Source organism: Tinamus guttatus, unplaced genomic scaffold (assembly GCF_059628265.1).
Source record: "Tinamus guttatus ecotype Peru unplaced genomic scaffold, ASM5962826v1 Tinamus_guttatus_pri_ptg000208l, whole genome shotgun sequence".
NCBI lineage: Eukaryota > Metazoa > Chordata > Aves > Tinamiformes > Tinamidae > Tinamus > Tinamus guttatus.
Genome location: NW_028288742.1, coordinates 7,346,496 through 7,368,870, shown reverse-complemented (window position 1 = coordinate 7,368,870; position 22,375 = coordinate 7,346,496). Strand labels below are relative to the sequence as shown.

General features: G+C 38.5%; 1 protein-coding gene across 3 annotated transcripts in view; it reads right to left on the bottom strand.

Annotated features, from left to right (window-relative positions):
• Nucleotides 1–22,375, bottom strand: part of ZFAND3 (zinc finger AN1-type containing 3) — a 118,968-nt gene that overhangs the window by 35,816 nt on the left and 60,777 nt on the right. The window lies entirely within an intron of this gene.

The following is a 22,375-nucleotide window of genomic DNA, read 5'->3' as shown; positions in this document are numbered from 1 at the left end:
AAAGCAAGTACAAAAGCAGAAAAGTTCAAGCATCTGGTGAGGTAAGAACCAAACATGTAATGCAACTACAGAGTAAGTTAATGCTTCTCTAAAAACCAGTCTTGTCACTGCTGTTATATAAAATCCTACCAGAAGGGCGCAGTGAGGGCAAAGCTAGTGCAGACAGAGGTGACTTGAGGGCAGTATGGTTACACACACTCTATGGCCTGCTCCTGCTCAAGCAGGTGTATGTGGAATAACGAGAAAAACGTCTGCAAGGGCCTACTTGAAGCTCTATCTGCACTGGCAACTTCAGTTATGCCAGGCCTAGTAGTAACCACACTGGGAAATGTTAGAGATGTTCAGTTCCAATAAAAGCAGCTTCCTGAACGGAAAAATCAATCGTCTCTACAATATTTCCTTTAATATACAACCAACCTGCTCTTTGACATTTCTGATGCCCTTAGATGTTCAGCCAAAGACCCAAGCATCAGCTGGAGAGGTGTATTTAATACATATATCTATGATTTGTATTTGAAACTGTGGCTTTTAGCAGCTTCAAAGCCTCTTTAAAACTCTACAAGATTTGCAAAGCTGAGCCGCTGCAGTATGTCTGCTTTTCGTCTAACTGTACAGAAAGTTCTTTGAAAGGAAAATTCTCTACCTCATTTACATCTTTATTAAAAATAATAAAAAACAGAAACTTTTTTGTGTTTGCAAAATGTAATTTTTAACTTCCATTTTTTTTGTTGTCATTCTATGCCCCCACTGTCTCATGTTTTTTCTCCCCACATGCACACAGAACAGAAATACTCAAGCACTCCTATCCCTTTGCAAAAAAAAAAAAAAAAAAGAAAAAAAGATTAAGAAAAAAATAAAAAAAGAAATATTTTTGCAACATATAAGCCAATGCCTGCTGGCAATAACATTTGTCACATCCCTCAGATTTCTGGCTGAGCATCGATGCTCCTCCCGCCCCAGAGCTGCTAGGAAGTGAACACAGCTGCCTATTTTGCACCCCAGGCATGCACAAAAGCGACCCTGTACAGTGTATTAGAGATGAGAGCATCTCTGTGCTTGAGGAGCAGAGCAAAATAATGGTTATACTCCATATTATGCACCAGGAGCAATCTATAAAATCCATTAAAAAGACAGTGTAAAGTTACAGAGAAGTAATAGATGCTATGAAACATATTAAAATCCAGCAAGTTAAAAATTTTCTCAGATGGGGTATTTCTTTTTCCTAGATTGATAAGAATATTTTGTTGCATGAGCTGCTAAAGCATCATCCACAAAAAGACGGACTTACAAACAAATTTTAAATATATTTGAGAAAGCCTATATAACAGAAGTCCCAACAGTCCTTAAAATAACAGTACAGCAAACACTAGTGCTGCACTTTATCTCCCAAAGCTATTTGCCTACCATGTACATCGACCAGCGTTTTTTTTTTCTTAAAAGCTAATCACTTTTACCCTATTGATAAATTTCCCCACTCAAAACAGAGCACAAAAGGCTGACATCATTCAGCAACAGCATTTCCAAAATAGCTCGCTAATGAAATAGGCTAGAGCTGCCACGCAGCAGCAAAATCCTCTTTTGCAGTTAAACGCTATTAGCTTTCATGCCTCCAGGTTGTCACGTATTCAGAACTGGTTTTCACTCAGCTGGTAAATCAATTAACTTCCAAAAAAGTCCCAAACTGCTCAGTTATGCAGACCCGAGCATCTGCTGTCCCCTCCCCAACACTTTTCCACTGCAGACAAGAGTAGTTAAGTAAAATGCTGAAACTGCTCCTCTCCAAAGTGTGAAATAGTTTTCTGGATTTCCCCCCAAAACTCTGCTCCTGAGAGCAACACAGAAGCTTTTAAATTTATTATACTTCCCTTCTCTAGCAAGTCAGTCTGTTTTACATTTCTGCAAGAATTCCTGCATGTCCTGTCTTCCAAGAAGCTGATTCCATTTAAAATAGAGCTAAATATCTACCAGCCCAATGTGATGTTTCACCTCTTTGTTACCACTGGTGAACACATTGCAACAGCAGAGCCTGGAAAACTGGAGACGGACATAGACATGAGGGTTCCACACTTCTGGTAACATCCAGATATTTCACTAATCCACTGCATTGTCAGAGGCAAATTGCCTGCATATGTGCAATATTAAATAAACAGAACCCTAAATTATTCTGCTTTGAGGGTCTTTTGCTTCTCCTGGGAAGGAAAAAAAAAAGCGGGGAGGGGGGATGGAGATGAATGAGTAAATAGCACTGAAATTTAGATGAACACACGTTTTAAAGAACTCCACCTTCTAAAAGCACCCACATGACTCATGTGCAGTGCTAAATCCATCACCAGCTCCAAGCCCAGCTTTCAAACATAAAACAACATCAAAAAAAGCTGAGTTTGCCACTAAGATTGCACAGCATAAGAAGAGTTCTCATCTCTGAAAACATATATTAGCACCAAGCCAGCGACACAACGAAACCAAGTCAGTCCAGCTGGATGTCTGCAGCGCAGCAGGATACAGCACACAGCAAATACAGCTGCAGCTACACCCTGCAGGCACTGCACGCTGCCTCAGTAATGCCATCTCAACCCCAGCATGGGACCGCCTCTGTATCATAACTTACATATGCGAGTTATCACTTTATAGCTTGTAGCCCAGTATTTTCCTGATGCAAATACACATACTAAGGACAGCCCCGACTAGCTACATTATGTGCCAGCCACATACGAGTGGACTGCACTTGGCTTCCTCTAATGGACTCTTAATTAATTCCAATTAACACAAGTACCTTGCAGATGACCTTGCTCTCCCTCAAACGCAATAGAAGGGGGCAGCAACTGCAGGAGTGCGGTGCCTAAATTCAGGCAGCTAAGCCTAAACTCCTTAACAGGTAACATACACCATACATACACGACACAGGCAAGATCTTGTCAAGTTTTTAAGGAAAAATCAGAAATCTCATTTTATTTTAAATCAGAACCTCATTTTATGCACAAAATAATAACATCCATTAATAGTCTCTAACAAAATTAATTAAAAATCATCAAGAAAACGAAAGATAGGACAAGAAATTTATAACTTCCGTTTTTTAAAAGTTAATAGACGTGCAAAATGCCTCCTATTTATTTATTTTTTGTTCTGTCGATACTGTGGCTTTCACTGAATCACAAAATCAGTGCCATGATGCTACAAGAACTGCCTCCAAAATCCATCAAATTAGCCGTGCTCTTCTAGCTAATATAATGCTGTATTTTAACATTTTGCAGAAAAGCTTTATATGTTACAAAGTTTTAATGAAAAAGGATTATGGTCCTTCTCCTGCTGTCAAAAGCATGTTCTTCCTTCCTGGCTCAACAGTGCACCCCTTCTGTCACCCTCTTCTGGTCACTTTTCAAGTGCAGGATACCTTGTTCCAAGAGGGAGTCAGCACCAAATTAAGACATGAGAACTACTGCTTCTTGCATAGGGGAAGAGCAGAAGAAAAGACCTAACAGCAAAACACTTAAAATACATCCAGCAACTTTTTACTGCACTGCTGGTATCGGGCACCAACACTGACAGTTTTCTAGTTCTAAAACCCTTCTGCCTTGTGCCCAGGGCTGCGCTCAGGGAAGCAGCGACAGAAACATCTCGGGCCGAGCTCAGCTCTCATGCACGGGACATTAACAGTGAGAAGGGCTGCATGTTGTTACATTACTGTGGATTCATTTGCAAACAACACAAGGTATAGACATGATATAAATATATTTTCAATACACTCTGAGTTCATGTAGCTTAGATAAAAGAAAAGCAAGAAACTGTGACAAGCACATATGTTTCTAGAGTTCAGAAGTCAGTATTTTTTTATATGATAATCTTTTGTCCTTTTGAACTCATAAAATAATACTGCTAATGAAAGCCATTGCCTTTACAGCTTCTGATTCTAACCCTTAAAAATCACAAGTGCCCAACAGCTCAGAAACTGTCTGCTGCAGAGGACTAACAAACTCGTGCCCAACATCTGTACTGCTCCAGTCACCGAGCTCCCAAAGTATCTTCAGTCCATCTGTTACACCAAGACTAAAAGGAGAAAAAAAAGAAAAAAAAAATCCATCTAGGACATCCCACCCATTTCATCACCTTAGGGACTCCTGATTCTGTAATACAAAAATGAGTCAGTCCCAATTCCAGTACTTATTCTAATAATGTCCTCAGCTTTGTATTAATTGCAAGGGGCCTAGAGCTGCAAACATGGAAGGACCCTTAGGCTTCTGGTAAATGAGTTTTGTCACTGGAGTCAGTGAAAATTTACAGTGAAAAAGACAGGTAGGTCAAAATACTAATGGATTTTGTATTTGGTCAGTTTTTTTTTTTTTTTTCTTGTTTGCACTCATGCTTTGGTAAAGTAAATAATAAAGTTTATGAGACTCTTAAGGGGGCCTAAATTTAAGCCATCCATTATGCTTGTTTTAAGAGTCAAGGTTACATATGTTTCCTATTCTTTGATCTGTAACAGATGTTATCACTAATAAGCAATGAGTGCATTCAAATAAATGATGTGCCAGAGCAAACATCAGCATACTAAGAAGAGAAAATTACGGAGTCTTTAAGGTAATTAGTTTGTTTGATACTTGATATTGCACCATTTCTTTATTCTTCTGTCCCACCGCTCCCACAACTTAACAGAGTGAACTTGCAAAAAAGTTATGTGGAGGGTGCTTGATTCTTGCACAGCATTACATGTACAGGCTGCACGTTTTTCCCTACAAGAACATCTTGTCCTTTTACAAAGCATAAATTAATGTGTTAATAGTAGTATAGCAAATACGGTACCACAACAATGAACGCAAAGGAACTGTAGCTTATTCTCGTCTAATAAGAAAATAGTTTCTGCCTAAAAGAAATTGCACTTTGAAAGTATTTGGTGGAAAGTAATATATATTGTGACACAAACTGCTGTAGTGAACTGTTTAAGCTACTGCATCCTCACCCCCAGCCCTTCAAGTGCCTGGAAAACACACTTCAGACATGGCCAATATTACTGTAAGTTTTGAAGGTTCACTGGTCTTCTCTGGCTCACAGCCTATGGAAGGCATTTCCAGTGCCACTCATGTTGCCACTTCATTTTGCAAAATGAAGCAAGCCAAACCGTAGAAAAACTTTTTTTTAGTATCTGAATGCAATCTATAGCCCCAATAACAGAACACCAACAAAATGCTACTTGGGAGCAGAAGACAATTAAAAAAAAAAAAAAAAAAAAAACGAACAACATACAGATAAAGGATTCACTAGCCTCTTTGCAGAATAAGCAAGTAGAGAACCCTCCCTACACACATTACACACATTACAGAATTTAAACAAGAACTGGTATTAGAGGAGCCTAAGGTCACAAAACAGCTACTATGTCATTTGCTGGTTACATATACTTAGAGTTTTGTTGTTGTTGTTGTTTTTAAATACATTTCATATATCATTTCAAAACCAAAACGATAGAAAAAGGAGGAGAAAAAAAAAAGAGAGAGAGAGAGAGGGGTGGGGGGGGGGACAGGTCAGCAAAGGGGTAAGCAGACAGTGAGAACTTATCAGGCCACAGAGTATTGTGCAATTTTAAGAGGTAGCTATACCCTGGGATTATATGCATTCATCACTCAGGAACTAGGATCAAGGTATACTATAGGACTGTCATATTTATAAAACTATTAGGTCATTTAACACTATCAAGTTTGCTTGTGTTAAATCTGATGATTCTGAGGCGAGTCCTAGCTTAGCTCTCAAGACAGAAATGTTTTGCTTATAAACAACATTGCAAAATTGGTGCTTTTCCTCCTGTCAATGCCAAACTGCTTTACCTCAGAGCTACACAGGAAGTCCCAGGCTTGACTGACAGATTTGCTATCATTTCAGGAAGCAACAAGAACGTTCAAGAGTAACCACGAAACAAGGGCTGGCAAGACAACAGGCTCAAAATTATTAAAGATGATCTTCACAATCAAGATTAACTCACCACCAAGTGCACATTTATATACTTAAAAAGAGTAGTGTTGCTTGGTATAAAAGTGAGTAGAAGAATTTACAGGAACTCCATTAACCAGGCTTATAACATATCGCAATGTGGCTGCCAAGAATAAAACTGTCATTTCCACAGCACAGGATCCCATGCTCTCCAAACTGCGCAATACTAACTGCATCAAAGCTCTGATGCAAAAGGAGTTTTACGGTAACCAACCATGTATCCTTGGAGGGCACCCTCCTTGCTCTGCCTCACGCTAACAAGCTGCTCTCTGTAGCTATTTCGGCACTAGCCAGTAACAAGGTCACTGAAACCCCCTCTGAACCGAGTTTGAAAACCCCTGGTGTCACATTTCCTATTCTCTTCAAGTAGCATGTTTTCCTTAATTCATTTTAAATCCTATTATTTCATAAAACTCACAAAGGGTTAAAAAAAATTACTGCTTGTGACTGTGTGTGTCATCACAGGATTCAAAGCACTGGAGCTAGGAGGAATAAACTCCCATTTTAGCAAGTCACAGTTGAAGTTTCCTGCTGGAGAACCCCTCATGCACGCAGCTGGCATCCACTGACTCCGTGACAGAGCCTGTACAGTAAGCAAGTGCTATATAAAGGTACTACTGCATTGCAAAATACTGAAACCAAAGAGGGGTTAGCTATGGCACTGCAGCTAATAGGACAACTAGAGAGCAAAGGTAATTTATTACCCAAGTGCCTGTGGTGATACAGATTCTTAAATACCCTTGAATCTGCAATAATGCAACACGAGGCGAGGGGAAGGACTTCCAGTAAACTCTGCCAGACAAAGTGACTGCTCCTTGATCTGCATGGAGAGGTCGCATTCGTCAACAACTTTCTGCCCAAATGGACTATGGCAATAGCAACAACTCGACCCGCTCCCGAGAGAAACAGCAGAAACTGTGGGAGCCAGCTGCAAGGAGAAGAGAAGAACCCATGTAAGGTTAAGGAATTAGCTTTAAAGCTAAATGGCTGCAGGTATTTTTAAGAGAACGTGTGCCACATACAGAGATTAATCCTTTAACGTGATCTGAGGGAAATACAACAGTGGGGATAAAACAGAATTAAATATGGGAGAGTTAAAAAAAAAAGTAACTGGGGAAAACATCTAAGAAGCTATGATCTACACAGCTTATTCTCAAAGCAAAAAGTAGAAAGCCTGTAACATGAACATTTCAAAGCAGATGAGACAAAACTCTGGAAAATACACAAAGATGTAATTTCCCGAGTTGACTAAGAAAGCACACAACCGACAGAGCTACTGCAGCTGGGCCATTCCCCCTAACTACCTCTATTTTCACCCTTAGAATTCTTGCAGTACTTGCATTCCTCTACGAAACAAAACAAATACGAAACATCCTACTTCAAATGAAGTTCACCAAGGAACGATGCGTCAAAACTGAGGCCTGCACAGGAGAGAAACAGTCACTTTGATCAGAAGAATCTGATAAGCAAATCCACAAAACAAGCACGTGGCAACAGCAGCGAGTTGAGAGAGACGATGAACGAAGCGAACTTCCAGAGGTGCTTTTATAAAGAACGAGAGATCCTGAAAACAGGACTGATAGAAACAGAATTTAATTACCATGTGTATTTACTTTGGACACTTCATTCACAAGACACGTAGGAGCCAACACTGCTTTAATAAAAGAAACATTTCAATTAACTTTTTCTGTACTGGTGATATCTTGGAGGTTGCCTTGTCATGCCCTTTCCAATGTCTAGAGAGCTCTCTTCAATTTTCAAAACATATGTCCATTATTTTTTAATTAATTCCTTCAGTCCAATTTATGTGGTTCCAATTAAAATGAACATTTGCCTCATTTTATGTCTATAGTCAATTTTATAGTTCAAGTATTCTCAAATATTTGCCTGTACTATGAATCACCAACATGTTCGCAAGGGATAAAAGGCCTCTAGAGTACGTTAAACCTTTCTGGCTCCAACCCATAAACCCGTCATTATTTCCCTTTCCCTCATTTCTTCTTAAGGCACCTTAGTAACTTCTGTTACCAAAACTCTCAAAAAATCCTCTAAATTAGTCCTTTAGCAGACTCTTTTCCTAATACTCTTTGTATAATGAAGATACAGTTCTAAAAATCTTTTTAAAATATAAAAGAGAGGCAAAGCTTTACAGAAAAAAAAAATGTATTTTGCTTTGCTCTGTTTGTTCCGAGGCAGCACATCTTTCTTCCCTTCTTTGGTTACATTATTTTATCACCATCTAAGAACTCACAATTTAAAAAAGATTTCTCCATCCTCCCCTACAACATTTCACCGCCTCATTCCCTCACAGTTAACCCAACCCTTTGGAGGACAGGAAAGCTAGCCAGCTTCAAAATGCAATCGCACAACCATCCTGGAATGTAAGATTGTGCAGATCTGACTCTGCATTTACTCTACTGACTTTTTGCTACTTTACAAATGTGTGTGTGAGAGGAAAACTTAATGTTTAATCACATTTAGTTTTACCACAGTTTATCACATCTACGAATGGCACAGTGAGGCCTAAGGGCTGAGCTTCTTTACATTCTTCCCAAGCTTTCTGGAATCCAAGGTTCCCTTGCTGTAATACATATCAGCCTTTAATACAGAATAACCAGAGGAGAGTTTGAAAGACAGAACTCAAAATCTGACAGTCCTCAGCTGTGGGTGCAAAAACTTGGTAAGAGTTACAGTTTACGTGAGCAACATGCGACTGAAATAATCTACAGCAAAATCAAGTACTAAGGGTCACATTTATCAGCCAAGAGCTAAGCACACAGGTGAGAAGCTGGCTGGAAACTAATCTCATGTCTTTGCACCTTAGCTTCAAAACATCCACTTTTTGCCATGTTCTCAAAGGAGCCAGGGAGCAGGCGCAGTTTCCCCTGTTGCCTTCCCCTCCATCTCCAGCTAGGTCAGCCTGCCCCCAGGAAAGCTGGGAGCAGGACACACCACGGATGGAAGGCCACCGGCGCATCAGCTTCACCCAAGCTGCGCTGGGAGCTGCTCACCTGGCTAACAAAAAGGGTCATTAAAGACAACCAACCCTGAAAGTCATTTTTGATTCAATCGTTCATATTCCAAATAGATATTCCACAAGCTTTATAATTAAAAATGGTCAGCTGTCAATTTGTTTTTCTTTTGTATCACACACTTCATTTCATTATTTTCTTTGTTCAGGGTAAGGAAAGAAAAGGCAAAACAGTCAACCATGGGACTTCTGAAAAACTAACATAAAGTAAAACAAAATCTTCCTTTCATCAAATTCAAAATATAAATGGACTGACCTCAGTATCAAAGTTGACTGCTTACATTTAATCATAACAAAACACAACAAACTTCTCAGTTAATAAATAACAACAAAAAAAAATCATACCTACTTATTGCCTTCCAGAAGAAGAAAATAGACATGTTGAGTTAAAGCCAACAACAACATGCATTTTCGCTCTTAGTCAATTAATGCCAGATTATCTATTCCAGAGTATCTGGAAAGCATCCCAAAATATGAAAATAGTTTCAAATGTTTCTTTAAAAAATGTTATCTGGTGAGCTCATATCCTCATATCTAATGTTCAGGACTTCTTTTAATGCTTTTTCTTTCTGATAAATGTTGCCCGTTTCCAAATTTAGATGCTTCTTTGAAATGGAAAAACTGATCACAAAATAATATGTTCCTGTCCCCCCCGGTGGAAAGGAAAGATACTGCACTTCTTTTGAAATCCACTTATTTTTTATAGCAAATATATGTGGGCTTGAAGTATCTCTTGTCATGATGAAGTGACTCTTCTATCTCAGTGCTGGTAAATCACAACCTAAATTGGCTAAAACATATAACTCTGTCTATGTTCTAACAAGGAGATAAAGTACAACAGAGCATAGGGAAAGCTTTAGAAGAAAACAATCCTTTTGTTTCAAAAATCCATTATATGATCTGACCCTTTGTGTTATTGCTTGCAAGCTACTGAAGATGAGAGCAACAGCAGCCTTCTGGCCGTACCTATTTCCATACCTCCAGGTTGCAAGTCACTGTTATGCAGCATAACGGATGTGCAGTCCATTGGGGGAAGTCTTCCTCAGCAAAGCGTAAATCTAAATCAAAGCAGCAATTTGAAGATCTTAAACAATCCACTAATTAAAAGTTGGCAATGTTGGGATCCTGCAGGCAAATGTAGGTTCTGAGGCCAGTCCTGTGCAGACCAAGTCTTGTTTCTACAAGTTTAACAGTGTCACAGCCATGGAATTAGGGTCCTTTATTCACAAAAGGAGCCCAGCTGTTTTGCTTTTCTTCTACATCTTAGAGAAGATGGACAAGGTTACACAGGTTTTTCTATTAATAATACACAAAACAAGTAAAACCCGTTTTAAGCATTAAATGTGGGTGTGTGTGGGGGGGTGGGGATGAGGATTCACTAAGCTCCGAAAGAACAAGGGAAAAAAACATCCCAAAATGCTTACCAAACAGAAAGGAAAACAGGGATGAAAAATGCCACTGTCATCAGGGATTCAGCTTTTTTTTTTTTTTTTTTTTTTTTAAAAAAAAAACACTTCCCAAAGAGCAATATGAAAAACAATAAACTAAAAACACTTTGAAGAAGTGTTTGAAAACATCCTTTCAAACATCCTTGTTAACTCTTATGCCTAAATGGCGTTAGGAATTTCTCCTGTGTTACATAGCCTCTTCAGAGGAAGATTATACATCCTGTGAAAATGGCACTGATTGATTGAACCATTCCAGGAAAGTTTACAGAGAAAAAAAAAAGTCTTATAAACCATCTGCTTTAATAAACTAGAAGATAAACAGTTAACCTTCCTACTGGAGTTAGGATGACTGTGTTTCAAGTCCAGGTAATTACAGGCATTACTTTGGAAACAAATTGAGGTTTGACACACAAAATTCAGTTCAAATCGCTACATACAAATGACCTAAAGGATGGGTAATTTTCAGAAAAGGATGAATGACTGCTAGCAGCTATTAGCCGTTTCGTGCACGCTGTTCTAATTACCTGGTTCAAGCACAAGCATCACAGAGCCTATTCTTACAGCCCAGCAGAAATAGCAAAGTGCAACTGATTCCAGCAGAGAGAGGGGGAGGTTTATAGGGAAATTTCTCTATAATAACAATCTCAGAATAAACTGGGATAAATACCACAGTGATGCTCAACCATCTCCCACCATATCCAAAGAACTACAGCGGCTGAAAATCCCATATGCAAAACAGCCCTCATTCCCCAATGTTCCTCATTCTAGAGCAATCTAAGAAGTCGTTCCCACTGCCTACACATTAAATTTCCAGCTAAGAAGGGATGATAAAGCAGATGAAACTACCAAGGGTCTGCCACCAGAGGGAGGTCTGCTATTAAAATGGCTCTGCCAAGGGCTCCCCTGCACACGCGATTTCAATTCTATTTAATTATCATCAGTAGGGAACGAAGCAAAGATGCTCTGAAGAGTCCTTTATTACCCACAGCCGCCTTAGACTAATTAGCATTACAGGAAAATTGATTTTCTATTCAAGAGTGTCAACCTGGTAACTAACCCAGCATTTCCGTCTCAGATTATCCATAAAAATAATAATTGTCCTCTATCCTCTCTTGCTGACCCCTAAGGCAAATGCAAGAAAAATTCCTTACTTCCTTCTGGCAAGGGAGCATTTCCTCCCCGAAGAGAAACAGCTTCTCCTTTCTATCAGCTAAAAGGGAGAAAATATTGAAGTGGCTTCACACTATCTTGTGTGAATTAGTTTAGCAAACCATGACACATGAAAGATGTATAAATTGAAACGAAAGAGAGAGAAAAGGAGTACAAGAAAGAACACGATTGGTAAAACTGACTTCATTTCATTGTTGGAAAATTCTGCTGTATAGATTTCTGGGAATAACCAATATTATCATTTCCCAATAGACAAGGAACTGGTGTTGACAATATCTCGGAGAAGCAAAATATACCCATTAAAAAGGGAGTAAAATTTTCCCTATTAAATGGGCTTTGCTTGGAAACAGCAACAATATTGTTGGGAATATTTTGTGACTGACCTTTTCTCCTCTCATCTTCCTCATCTAAAACGGTGCAAGAAAAACATTTTAATGTTGCTTTATCAGCTGTACAGTTAATACAAGTATCTTTGAAAAGAACAACTTCAAAACTTGTTGTCCAAAACCCTATCCCAAATTTCCAAAATTGCCAAATTTCACTGCCTAAACTGACTAAAATAGTGGCAGGTGTGACAAAATATGTGCTCTTATTTATATATATACACATTGTTGTACTTGAGCATAAAGTGAACCTCAACAGAAGAATTATATGTAGAATTATATTTGAATGTAAAAATTATATGTAGAATTATATTTGTAGGCCAAAAAGTTTTTAAAAATATATTCATACTTCAGTCTTTGATTATCTTTAGGAACTCTTTTTTCTACTAAGTTGTTCTGTGTGTTTATTTAAATAAAAAGCAAGATTCATTAGATATCTAAAAAGTCAGCTTCACAGAATATTTTATTTGCCTAATGTTTATGTAAACTTTAATATATTAAGCATCAAAACAAATAACAGCAGCTGCTCAACTGAAAACAGGAATAAAACTAAGAAATATCAGATTACTATGTCAATCCACAGTTTAATGTTTTTTTCCTAAACAAAAATCCAAATTGATGCAGCATGTTTGCTCCAAGATTTTAACCAAGAATTTGTAGACCTGCACATTAATTTTGCTGGTATGTCACAACTCAAGTCTAGACAAGCACGAAGAATTGAAACTTTAATTCTCTTTCATAAAAGCAAGGCTCCTGCACTCAAATTTGCAGAGATCCCTCTATATTATATTCTGGGTATATTTTCCTGTCAAATTAATCAATGACTAAGAATAGTTCACCCCTAGAAATACATTTACACGAACACCATACATTTAATTCCATTGTCATACTCTCTTGCTAAGTAATTTATGACCACAACAACATACTCTGGGCCTTCTAGGTAGGCTCTCTCCTCCGGTTCAGAATAACAACTTAATCTTGGCTACAGCACTGCTCTGAAATTCTGCTTACTCCATCCCTTCTAGGATCCCCAGGCTATGCTAGAGCTCATCATCTGCATCTGGAGTAAACACTGTGGTTGCACAAGCTGAGCTTTCAAGTACAAGACTGCACTATCTCACGGTCAACCTTAGCAAGAACACCCGCTTGTTTTGCCGAGGTTGACGCCAAGGCTGCAGTACTGCTGCTACTCCCAGTTTGTTCCACATACATTTCTGCACTAGCATCACCCCAACGGTGGGGGTTTAAAGAAGGAAATGTTTTCCCATAGGGATTCCTAAATCTTGCTGCGATGCTGCTTGAGACTGAGAATGTGAATGTACACATCGAGAAGAAAGTCTAAAAACAAAACAAGTCAGTGACCCGAAAGACCACAGAAGTGCCCCATGGTGGCAGGGGTGACTGGTGAAATTCAACCTTCTGTAATATAGTCCACTGGAATGATTCAAGCTGCTTTATACTGAACTGTTTATTATCTAATGTGAAAAATGTCCTTCCTTCCTGTTACATACCTGAAGGTACGTTTGTATTTATTGTACAGCAATCCTTCCTCTATGAGCAACTAAACTTTGCATGCTGCTAGTTACGTTTTTGTGACTACTTTGTAAAGGTATCCAACTGCTTTTAGATATAGGGAAGAGCTGGGCATGAAGAACATTAAACCACTTACCCAGGCACGTGTTGAAGATGCATGACAGAGTCGGGAAGAGTATGATTAATTTCAAGCTCAGGAAAGTTTTTTTGGGATTATTTCCACGAAGTTTCGCCATACATGTTTTGCCCTTGAGTTTTGCCCTATTTTTTGTACTCTTGGCCAGTGTTGTCCACAGGGTGTGCTGGGCTACTTAAAGCTTTGGTTGCCCTGCAATGCAGGGCATGCCCCTTGCTTGATTTCTGGAATTATTTAGGAAGTGTTCACCTACAAAAGGTAACAATTTGAAGATAGTAAGGAGTGTTATAAAGGGAATGAAGCTGAAGAAAGACCAAATGACAGGCATTTAATTTGGAAATTGTAATATTTTCCATTTAGATTTTAATCGATCTAGTGATAGGGATCAAACTCCATCTTGTTTTTTTTTTTTTTTTTTTTTTTTTTAAGTCTCTCTGAAAAAATAGCTCATTGAAATCCTTCTGAAAATATGGATCACATCCATAAACACTGCAAAGAGCAGGCTTCTTACAGTTTTGCATAATGGTTAAATCTTAAATTGAAAGTAATTCCATTGCTCACATCAAAAGCTTTTCAGTCCTTGACTCCTCTCCCAAAATAGAAAGTTGGGTTAAGCCCGTGAAGGCTGAATTTATACCTTTTTGGCAAAGAGGCAGCAAAAATAGCTCATCATGATACATGGAGAAGTCACCACTTTCTGGTTCTTGAAATTCTCTCTTACTCTTCTTGCTTATCAAGCTCAAAATCTCATCCTCCTTCAAAAACATAGTTTCAGAAATACAAAACTTGTGTTCCCATCAGTTCAAAGATGATTTAATCCACTGCATTTCTGTATTTCTCATCAAACCTGCTTTAAAAGAAAACTGCAACATATCCTCGTGTTACTGCAACAGAACTGCATCAGCCTGAAAACTTACAGCAGTGCTAGATGCTGAAGAAGGGTCTCAAAACTTTCAGGCAAGAGGAGGAGCAAGGACGTTTTTATAAAGCATTAGGCTTTTAAAGGCTGTGCTAGAAACAGGCCTATTTGTCAACTTCCTCACAATGCTAGACTTGAGCTCCCTCTTCAATGCTCACTAAAGATGGAGGCAGATATTAGTCAGGAGAGTGGTAGTTGTGCAAGACCATGAATGAGGCATCATCAGCCTCTACATTTAAGACTCAAGTTATGGCTTTCTGCCTTATCTACCTGCCAAGCCTCTTCCTTCATCGCTGTGCTGTGTATAGGAGCTTAGTTACACACTCTTCCTTCTTTCATCACCTATTTTTAGGGATCCCAGAATCAGATCTTTTGTTGATGGACTCTCGCTGCAATATTTACTTTGCTTTGATAACAGCCCCAAGCAAATGGTATGTTAAAAGATATTTCATCAAAAAAAATCACTGTTGGTCTGCTGATCTTGCAACTGCATTGTCTTCTCACTTCAAAGAAAAAGAAAGTAGAATTGTTTGCCATTCTCTTACCTTCTGCTATCAAGCACCAGAAGAAAAAATATATCATGGCTACAGATGCATCCGGACAACCTTATTTTTAATACCCTGTGCTAATAGCCTAATTCCACAGGAACTTAAGGAAAAATTTTTTGACAGTGAGGGTGACAGAGCACTGGAACAGGCTGCCCAGAGAGGTTGTGGGGTCTCCTTCTCTGGAGATCTTCAAAACCCGCTTGGATGCAGTCCTGTGCCACGTGCTCTAGGTGACCCTGCGTGTGCAGGGGGGTTGGACTAGATGATCTCTAGAGGTCCCTTCCAACCTTAAGCATTCTATGATTCTATGATTCTAATTCTAGCACTGGGCAAATGCAAAGCCCAACCCTGACAAGGAGTTTCTTCTTGGCGCACCCCAATCACAGTAACAAGTTTAGTAAGAACAAGAAGTTGAGTAACGGGCACGGCTTCTCAAAACCCATTTTCATAGTTTCTTTAAAAAAAGGACAAACAAATCTTAGCCTAGTATTCTGATGCTGAGAAAGTAGAGTTTCTATTATCTTCATTACCTGCTCAATGACAGCAGATTGAAATGCTTTCATCAAAACTCATGCGGCGAAGAAAAGAAAACCACAGCTTTCCACCTGGGCACCTGATTAGTACTAAAATATCTTCAAAAACATTGCTGCATCTGCTTTTAAAAATAGAAGTTGGAAGCAAAGCTCTTTGCTTTAATACAAAGTGACTGCCTAATTGAAGTTCAAATGAACCCGATCCAAAACTGCCAGGTTACAGCTACTTCACAGATCTCTGTCTTGCTGACGGGCTGCAAGTTATTTTTACATGGTGTTTTTTCACAAGAAGAAGAAAACAGTTGTCCGCAGCAGGTTATGTCTTTGACCTATCACTGATGCCTCAGAGTTCTCCCAAGCTTTTATGTTTCACGTCTATATTTCCTTGCATGTTTCCAGATTTTTTTTTTTTTTAAAAAGTCAGAAAGTAGGAAGCCCACAGCTGAGAAACTCTAAGACTAATTTCTTAACTGCAGTTACATGTCCTGTTAAGGCAGTAATCCAAGGAATCTATGCAGTATACAGCTGCAAACAGCAGATAGCTGCTGCATACAGAAATATTTTCACAAGAGAGATTTTTGGAAACCCCACAATTTAAGCAAATTACATATCAGAAAAATATAGAGGAAATATTAGAACAGTTTTTATGTCTTGGTAATATTCAGAGTAGATGCCAATACTTTATACATTTCTTTCTAAGAACAGCTTTGAAAGACTACTCCATAGTTCAGTTAATTACCTATTACAGAAGTATAGATGAAAAACAATCTTGCATCAGGTTCGAGTATATTTTCCAACTAAAGCTTACCATAACTTCAACCAAAAGTGACATTTATTTAAAACAATCATTTAACAACTATAAAAAACCCAGAGAGAATAAATAGCTATTTATTTAGATGCTCCTTTGGTACCATGGACTTGAATTATTGTTGAAGGTAAAAAAGGCAGAATGAGCCTCAAAATGAGACACTACACAGTGTGCAACTTGCATACCACTGTTATTTAAAAGTAATCATTTGTCTTTTAAAAAAACACTAAATAGTCCCAGTTTAATTAGAAATGAAGATTACTAGAGCAGCATGTATACCAAGCATGCACTAAACTACCCCAAAAAAGCCATTTAGTTTGGTTAGCTCACTCTGTTGCCAAGTGGATCAATATATCTATCCTAAATTTCATGAAGTCTATTGATAGCTGTAAAACAAATTCTGTAAATTTTACATTATATAATTATAAGAATTTTGTATGTAGTCTTTATTCCCTGATCACAGGGATTTTATGCAGCTTGAAATCTTTAGCCAGAGCATGCGGAAAAGGTTAACGTTTGAGATAACGTTTAAAAACACTGAACTGGAGAAAAGAGTACAGAGGCGATGTAACTTTTCTAGGTGGTCTGGACTTACAGAATTATACTAATTCCAATATTCTTCTAATTGGGACTCCATCTTCTAATTGGGCCTAAAAAAATATTGAGGAATTTTTGAGGAAATTTTTCCACATTTTGCAGGAAAGAAAACCCATCTAAACACATTTTTAGGCTTTCACAGTTCTGCAGGTCACGTAAGAGGAGAGGCAGCACTGGCACCAGACCTGCGGAGAATTCAGCAGCTGGTACAACCAGCCGTGAGGAAAGGTTCAGAGATGTGAATCACACGGACGCTCCTTAGAGAGATGTCGGCAGGATCTCAGAAAGGCTGAGAAGGTAGAGGGGACTGAATCTACAAGTCCATCCCTCAAAACCACGCAGTCTCAGAGCAAAAACACCCTCTCTCAGGGCTAGCTATCAACAAATCAAGGACTGGGAGAAGTGGGTGGAGAGGCCCAAGTTCTCGTTCACAGCTACTTGGTTTTTAAAATGCCTTTTTGTTTCTGAGATCACACAGTCACTCTCTGATTATTCTGGACAGCAAAGATAAGCTTCTTCCCCCTCCCTCCCGCTTTCCTTTAATTAATTTTAAGTGGATTTCCAGTGGATTTTATGTGGATTAGCTGAATCCAGCACCCTACACTCTTGTCTACATCTGCAAATGAGTAACCTTTGGCACACGCAGGATAAGGTTCCATCGTGTTACTACACCGTCAATATGGGTATTTTCATGGAGAGGCCCGCTTTGCGATAGCTACTTCTTACAATTCCTATCAGCCCTATAACTTCTGGGTTTCCGTGGCTCACCTATTCCAGGCACATGGCTGGAAGTCGGGGCAATAGTGGAATGCCGGACAAGAGCCAAAGAGCTTCCTGGCCATGACACCCTAACGCGTGCAAGGGACAGGACAGCACCTAGGAGGTACCCTGCACACTCTTCCCCTATTTCCCTCTCTGTGCTTTCCGAGGGCATCCTGGCCACGGATCCTGGCATTCTTCCAACACAAAGCCCAAGGAAGGAAGATAGATCAACCACACTCATGCAAATGCCTTCAGAAATAGGGAAGAGCTGGGTATGAAGAATATTAAGCCATTTATCCAGACACGTGCTGAAGTTTTCAAGAGTGGAACCGCTACTTAAACATCCCATTCTCAATCATGTAAACATTTCAGAAGTGCCAGAATGAGTGACAATGAAGACTGGCTGTTGCGTTACTGCACGTTACCACCTTTGTCTGCTGCGTTTTACTATTTCCCAAGAACTTTTATTCCAATTCTGAATTTTACTGAGCAGGAAGGTAACAAAAAAAGAGGCTTAACTGATACTCAACTTGCCTAACTTCTGGTTTTCATGTTTCAGTTATGAGTTTCATAACAAGTAAAGCAAGGTTTCTTCTGACCAACTTGTTAAAAGAGGTACAGGAAAAAAAAATAAAACCAACAAAAAGAACTCAAAAAAGCTTTTAATTCAGTGCCATGACAGACACTGTTAGAGATGATGCAGTAGCCCACCAAGCCGAAGCTCTGATTCTTGATAAGTACATGAACTAGAACTGTAAGAAATTCTGCTCTGAGCTTTTTAAAATCCAGTCCATAGTCAAATGTAAAACCTGACTATTTCCAAGGAAACTAGATAAAAAACCAGAGCAACAAACCCAGAGCATTCAAGAAAAAGAGGAAAAAGCACAAGAGAGCAGGGACCACTGCATTCGGTATCAGGAAGCTCTGCTACCTGCAATTGCTTTTGCTGACCTCACAACATCTCTCACTGATCAAGGGCCTTCCCTCCCGATACCCAAACTGATCATATAATCTCTGCTGAAAAGAGCAGCCTTTTGTATAAATATTAATATTTATTCATACAAGAGCAGTTGTGAACAAGTTTTCCTTCAAAACTTTGTTTGCATTTTCTGTGGCTCCCCAACACTGCACAAGCTGGGCAAGCTGCAAGATTCCACTGCGTTTTCCATCTTTTGTAGCTTCATTAATATTTTATACACTTTATACACTATATATAAGGGCAAAAAATAACATACCCATTTAAAGTTTTCTTGTATATAATAAAAATGCTTTAGGAGACAACATTTGGCAAAGACCTCTGCAATGGTACCTCAAGATATGGAGGAAAAACATGCCTCTAGGGTTAATTTTTTCCCCCTTGTTTCACCAGCCTTACAGCAGAAGCAGCAGAATCATTTCTTATTTGTCACTCACTGTTTTATGATCTCCACTGCCCAGCTGCAGATTAAGACAATTCAGAACATCCTCTGATGGCAGCATTTAGCACACCCATAACCTGTATACAGCACTTCACGGGCAGGAAAAAGGGAGAGAAGTAAAAGACAGACAGTTTGGAGAAAGTACGAATATTGTGGTGATATTGATAAAATCCTCAGAACTGACAAGTTAGAGCACAGTCTGATATGTTTGGAGTCATTAGCTTGCCTTGAAATCTCAGCAGCATTTTCCAAGCCACAGACAGGCATCAGTCAGTCATTCATAAAATTCCATTTGTAAAGACAGATACAACTTGAATTAGCCCCTTATAAACTCTCATTGTAGTGCTAAACTTGCTTCCTTATGTTAGTCTCAAGCATCTTTAACATGTTTGTAATTTGGTTGTAAGCTATTTTTATGCAAGTGTTAGCAAGTCACTTCCCCTCTTGCTTAAAACCGACTGCCTCCAGCATTCAAAATTTCCTTTGGGCAGCAAGGAGATTTTGAACATATGATCTATCATGGCTGAAAATATACACACACACACACACACACACACACCTTGAGAGGGTAACTCGCACTCTGTGTAGGCTGTAGGGCCAGGAGTAGCAGATGTTGGTTTGGAACATAGTAAAGCTTTTTTTTTTTTTTTTTTTTTTTAAACCACATTTACTAAAATTGCGACCATTCTTATTTTGTTTTATACGGCATTCAATACAAAGAGGATCTGAAATTATATCTCATGTACTTAAATGGTCTTGATTCCTCATGATATTCATCTTACAAATATGTGGAAAAGTTGAACAACACAGTCAAGGTCACAAACCTCTTCTGCAGGCAATTCCTACCTAACCTTCTGTCTTTGGATCCTTTTCTATTTGCACTTCTACTAAACTGACTTCGAATATCACTTTATTGACTAGGATGCCTAGATAGTATCGTAATTAGTGAATATGCATATCCACACTAAATTTAAAAAATAAATAAATAAAAATCAGTGGATTATAGTTGTGAATACAGTTCACATACAGTTGTAGAATACACACAAATTATTTATAAATAAATAAATAAATGCTAGGATCATATTCATGGTATCCCGCTTTGAAATGTGTTCCATGAAGCACAAGCATTATGGCTGTCTTCCACTATAATAGTTTTTTTTTTTTTAAATAATAATAAAGGTCAAAAATGCAAAATGGAGTTGGCAAATTGCTGGCCAAATTCTGCACTGAAATCCCTCAGGAATCATGGACATTATGTATACTGCAGCCTGCTACAAACACAACGAATGATTTTATCCCTTCTAACAAGTACATAATATACATATATAACCGTTCACCAGCCCGAGGTTCTCCACCTAATCACCCTTGCCCAATCCATGCAATTAAAAAATATTTAATAAATAAAAACAGTTCTGTTGGCTGCATGCTTTTTTCACGCCAAGAAAAAGGACGAGCCAGCACACAAATATGCTTTTTCAGCATTATTCAAAAATATTCAAAAACAAAGTGATGTTAAGCAGCTTATATAGATAAAGCATCCTACAAATGCTCTTTAGAGCAGATTTAATTATCATTGCCACCAAACAAGACGGAGTAGGTACCCAAAGGATTAAGATGAAACTCAAAATGCTTATGCAACATTATTTTACCAGAAAACTTAAAAGTAGAAAATGGGAAATGTAAAAACAAATATGTTTTTATGTTTAATTATGCGGGACTAGAATGCAATAGAATTTTTAAGCACATCCAGCAAAATTTAGGAATTTGAGCGGACCTTTTCTGCTACAGCAAGATCCGAGAATATAACATTCATTAGCAGCAATTCTCAACTTGGTACATGCAGTAAATCATTTTTCTTCATTACACATCGTGTTTCTTTCATTAAACTGTGAGCTTATTCAGAGGATAGAAACAAATCACCAGTCATGTTTACTGCTAAAAGCATCAAAAATAATTATTAGAAATTGCAGAACACCCAAAGCATACCCAAAGGATAGCATTTATTTTATGTTAAGAAATAGTGGGGAGAGCAGGTGGGATAAATAAAGACAAAAGGAAACAATTTTTTTGTTTAAGTGTTTCCACACACCCCCCCCCCCCAACAAAAATGAACATGACAGAATTAAACTAAACACAACTTATAATGTAACAGAGAAAGGAGCTGTGTGAATTTTCCTCAAAACTTTACACAAAACAATGCAACAACTCAAGGACCAGGAAGGCACTCTAGATTCATAAGTTAGATGATGAACATGACTTTATCCAGATATTTGCAGGACTAAAGGAAAATATACTTCAAGAAGTCTAGAAACTGTTGAGAACTAGATGACAACTGGTGACAAAGCAGATTTTATCCATATGCTGGAATGGGGTTTACATATCCAGTTGTACCCAGATCACTGAGATGCTGCCAAGACCTCAAACACTGCAAAGGGATAAAATCCAGAACACACAATCAGCTGCGAGAGAGGACACTAGGACCGTGGTCATCCTTAAAAAGTGATTTTACCAGTGTCCTGTGGCCACAGAGAGCAGCCAGCTTGACTCCAGCAGGCATGCTGAGAGAGGCAGGTATTCGATCACTTACTTGTAGTCCCAACTGGCTGCTTGAAAGGGAGCCACGTAAGCTGGCAAACGCACCAGCACATGGTTTGCCCTCAGAGTTCACCCATACCGATGCTCAAGCTAAGCCAAGCTAAAAGGAGCAAAAATTTGAAAGCCATTGAGCATAAAGTTAAGTACAGCCTCATGGTAATTTCTCATCCAGAGATACCCAATCTTTAGATTCAATTTCAAACCTCTAGTCAACATACTTTTATTTTTCTTGCCTTGTGTTGGTCTTCTATGCATATTTACCAGGAGGTTTCCAAAGTAGATTTTTTTTAATAAAAGCATTGATTTAAAACAACAACAAAATCATAGTGCTTTATAAATTAGTTATCTAATTACTGGATTTAATTTTTGTTCTTACTATTTCAAGTAGTACTAAAGGTCTTTTTAGTCAAGAAAGGTTCTGCTGATGCGCACTTGGGAATATTTGCCATGTTTTCTTTTTGAGGGGAGAAGGAGCTCAAGGAAAAAGGTTAGTTGAATGTAGAAATTTTAAAAAGAAA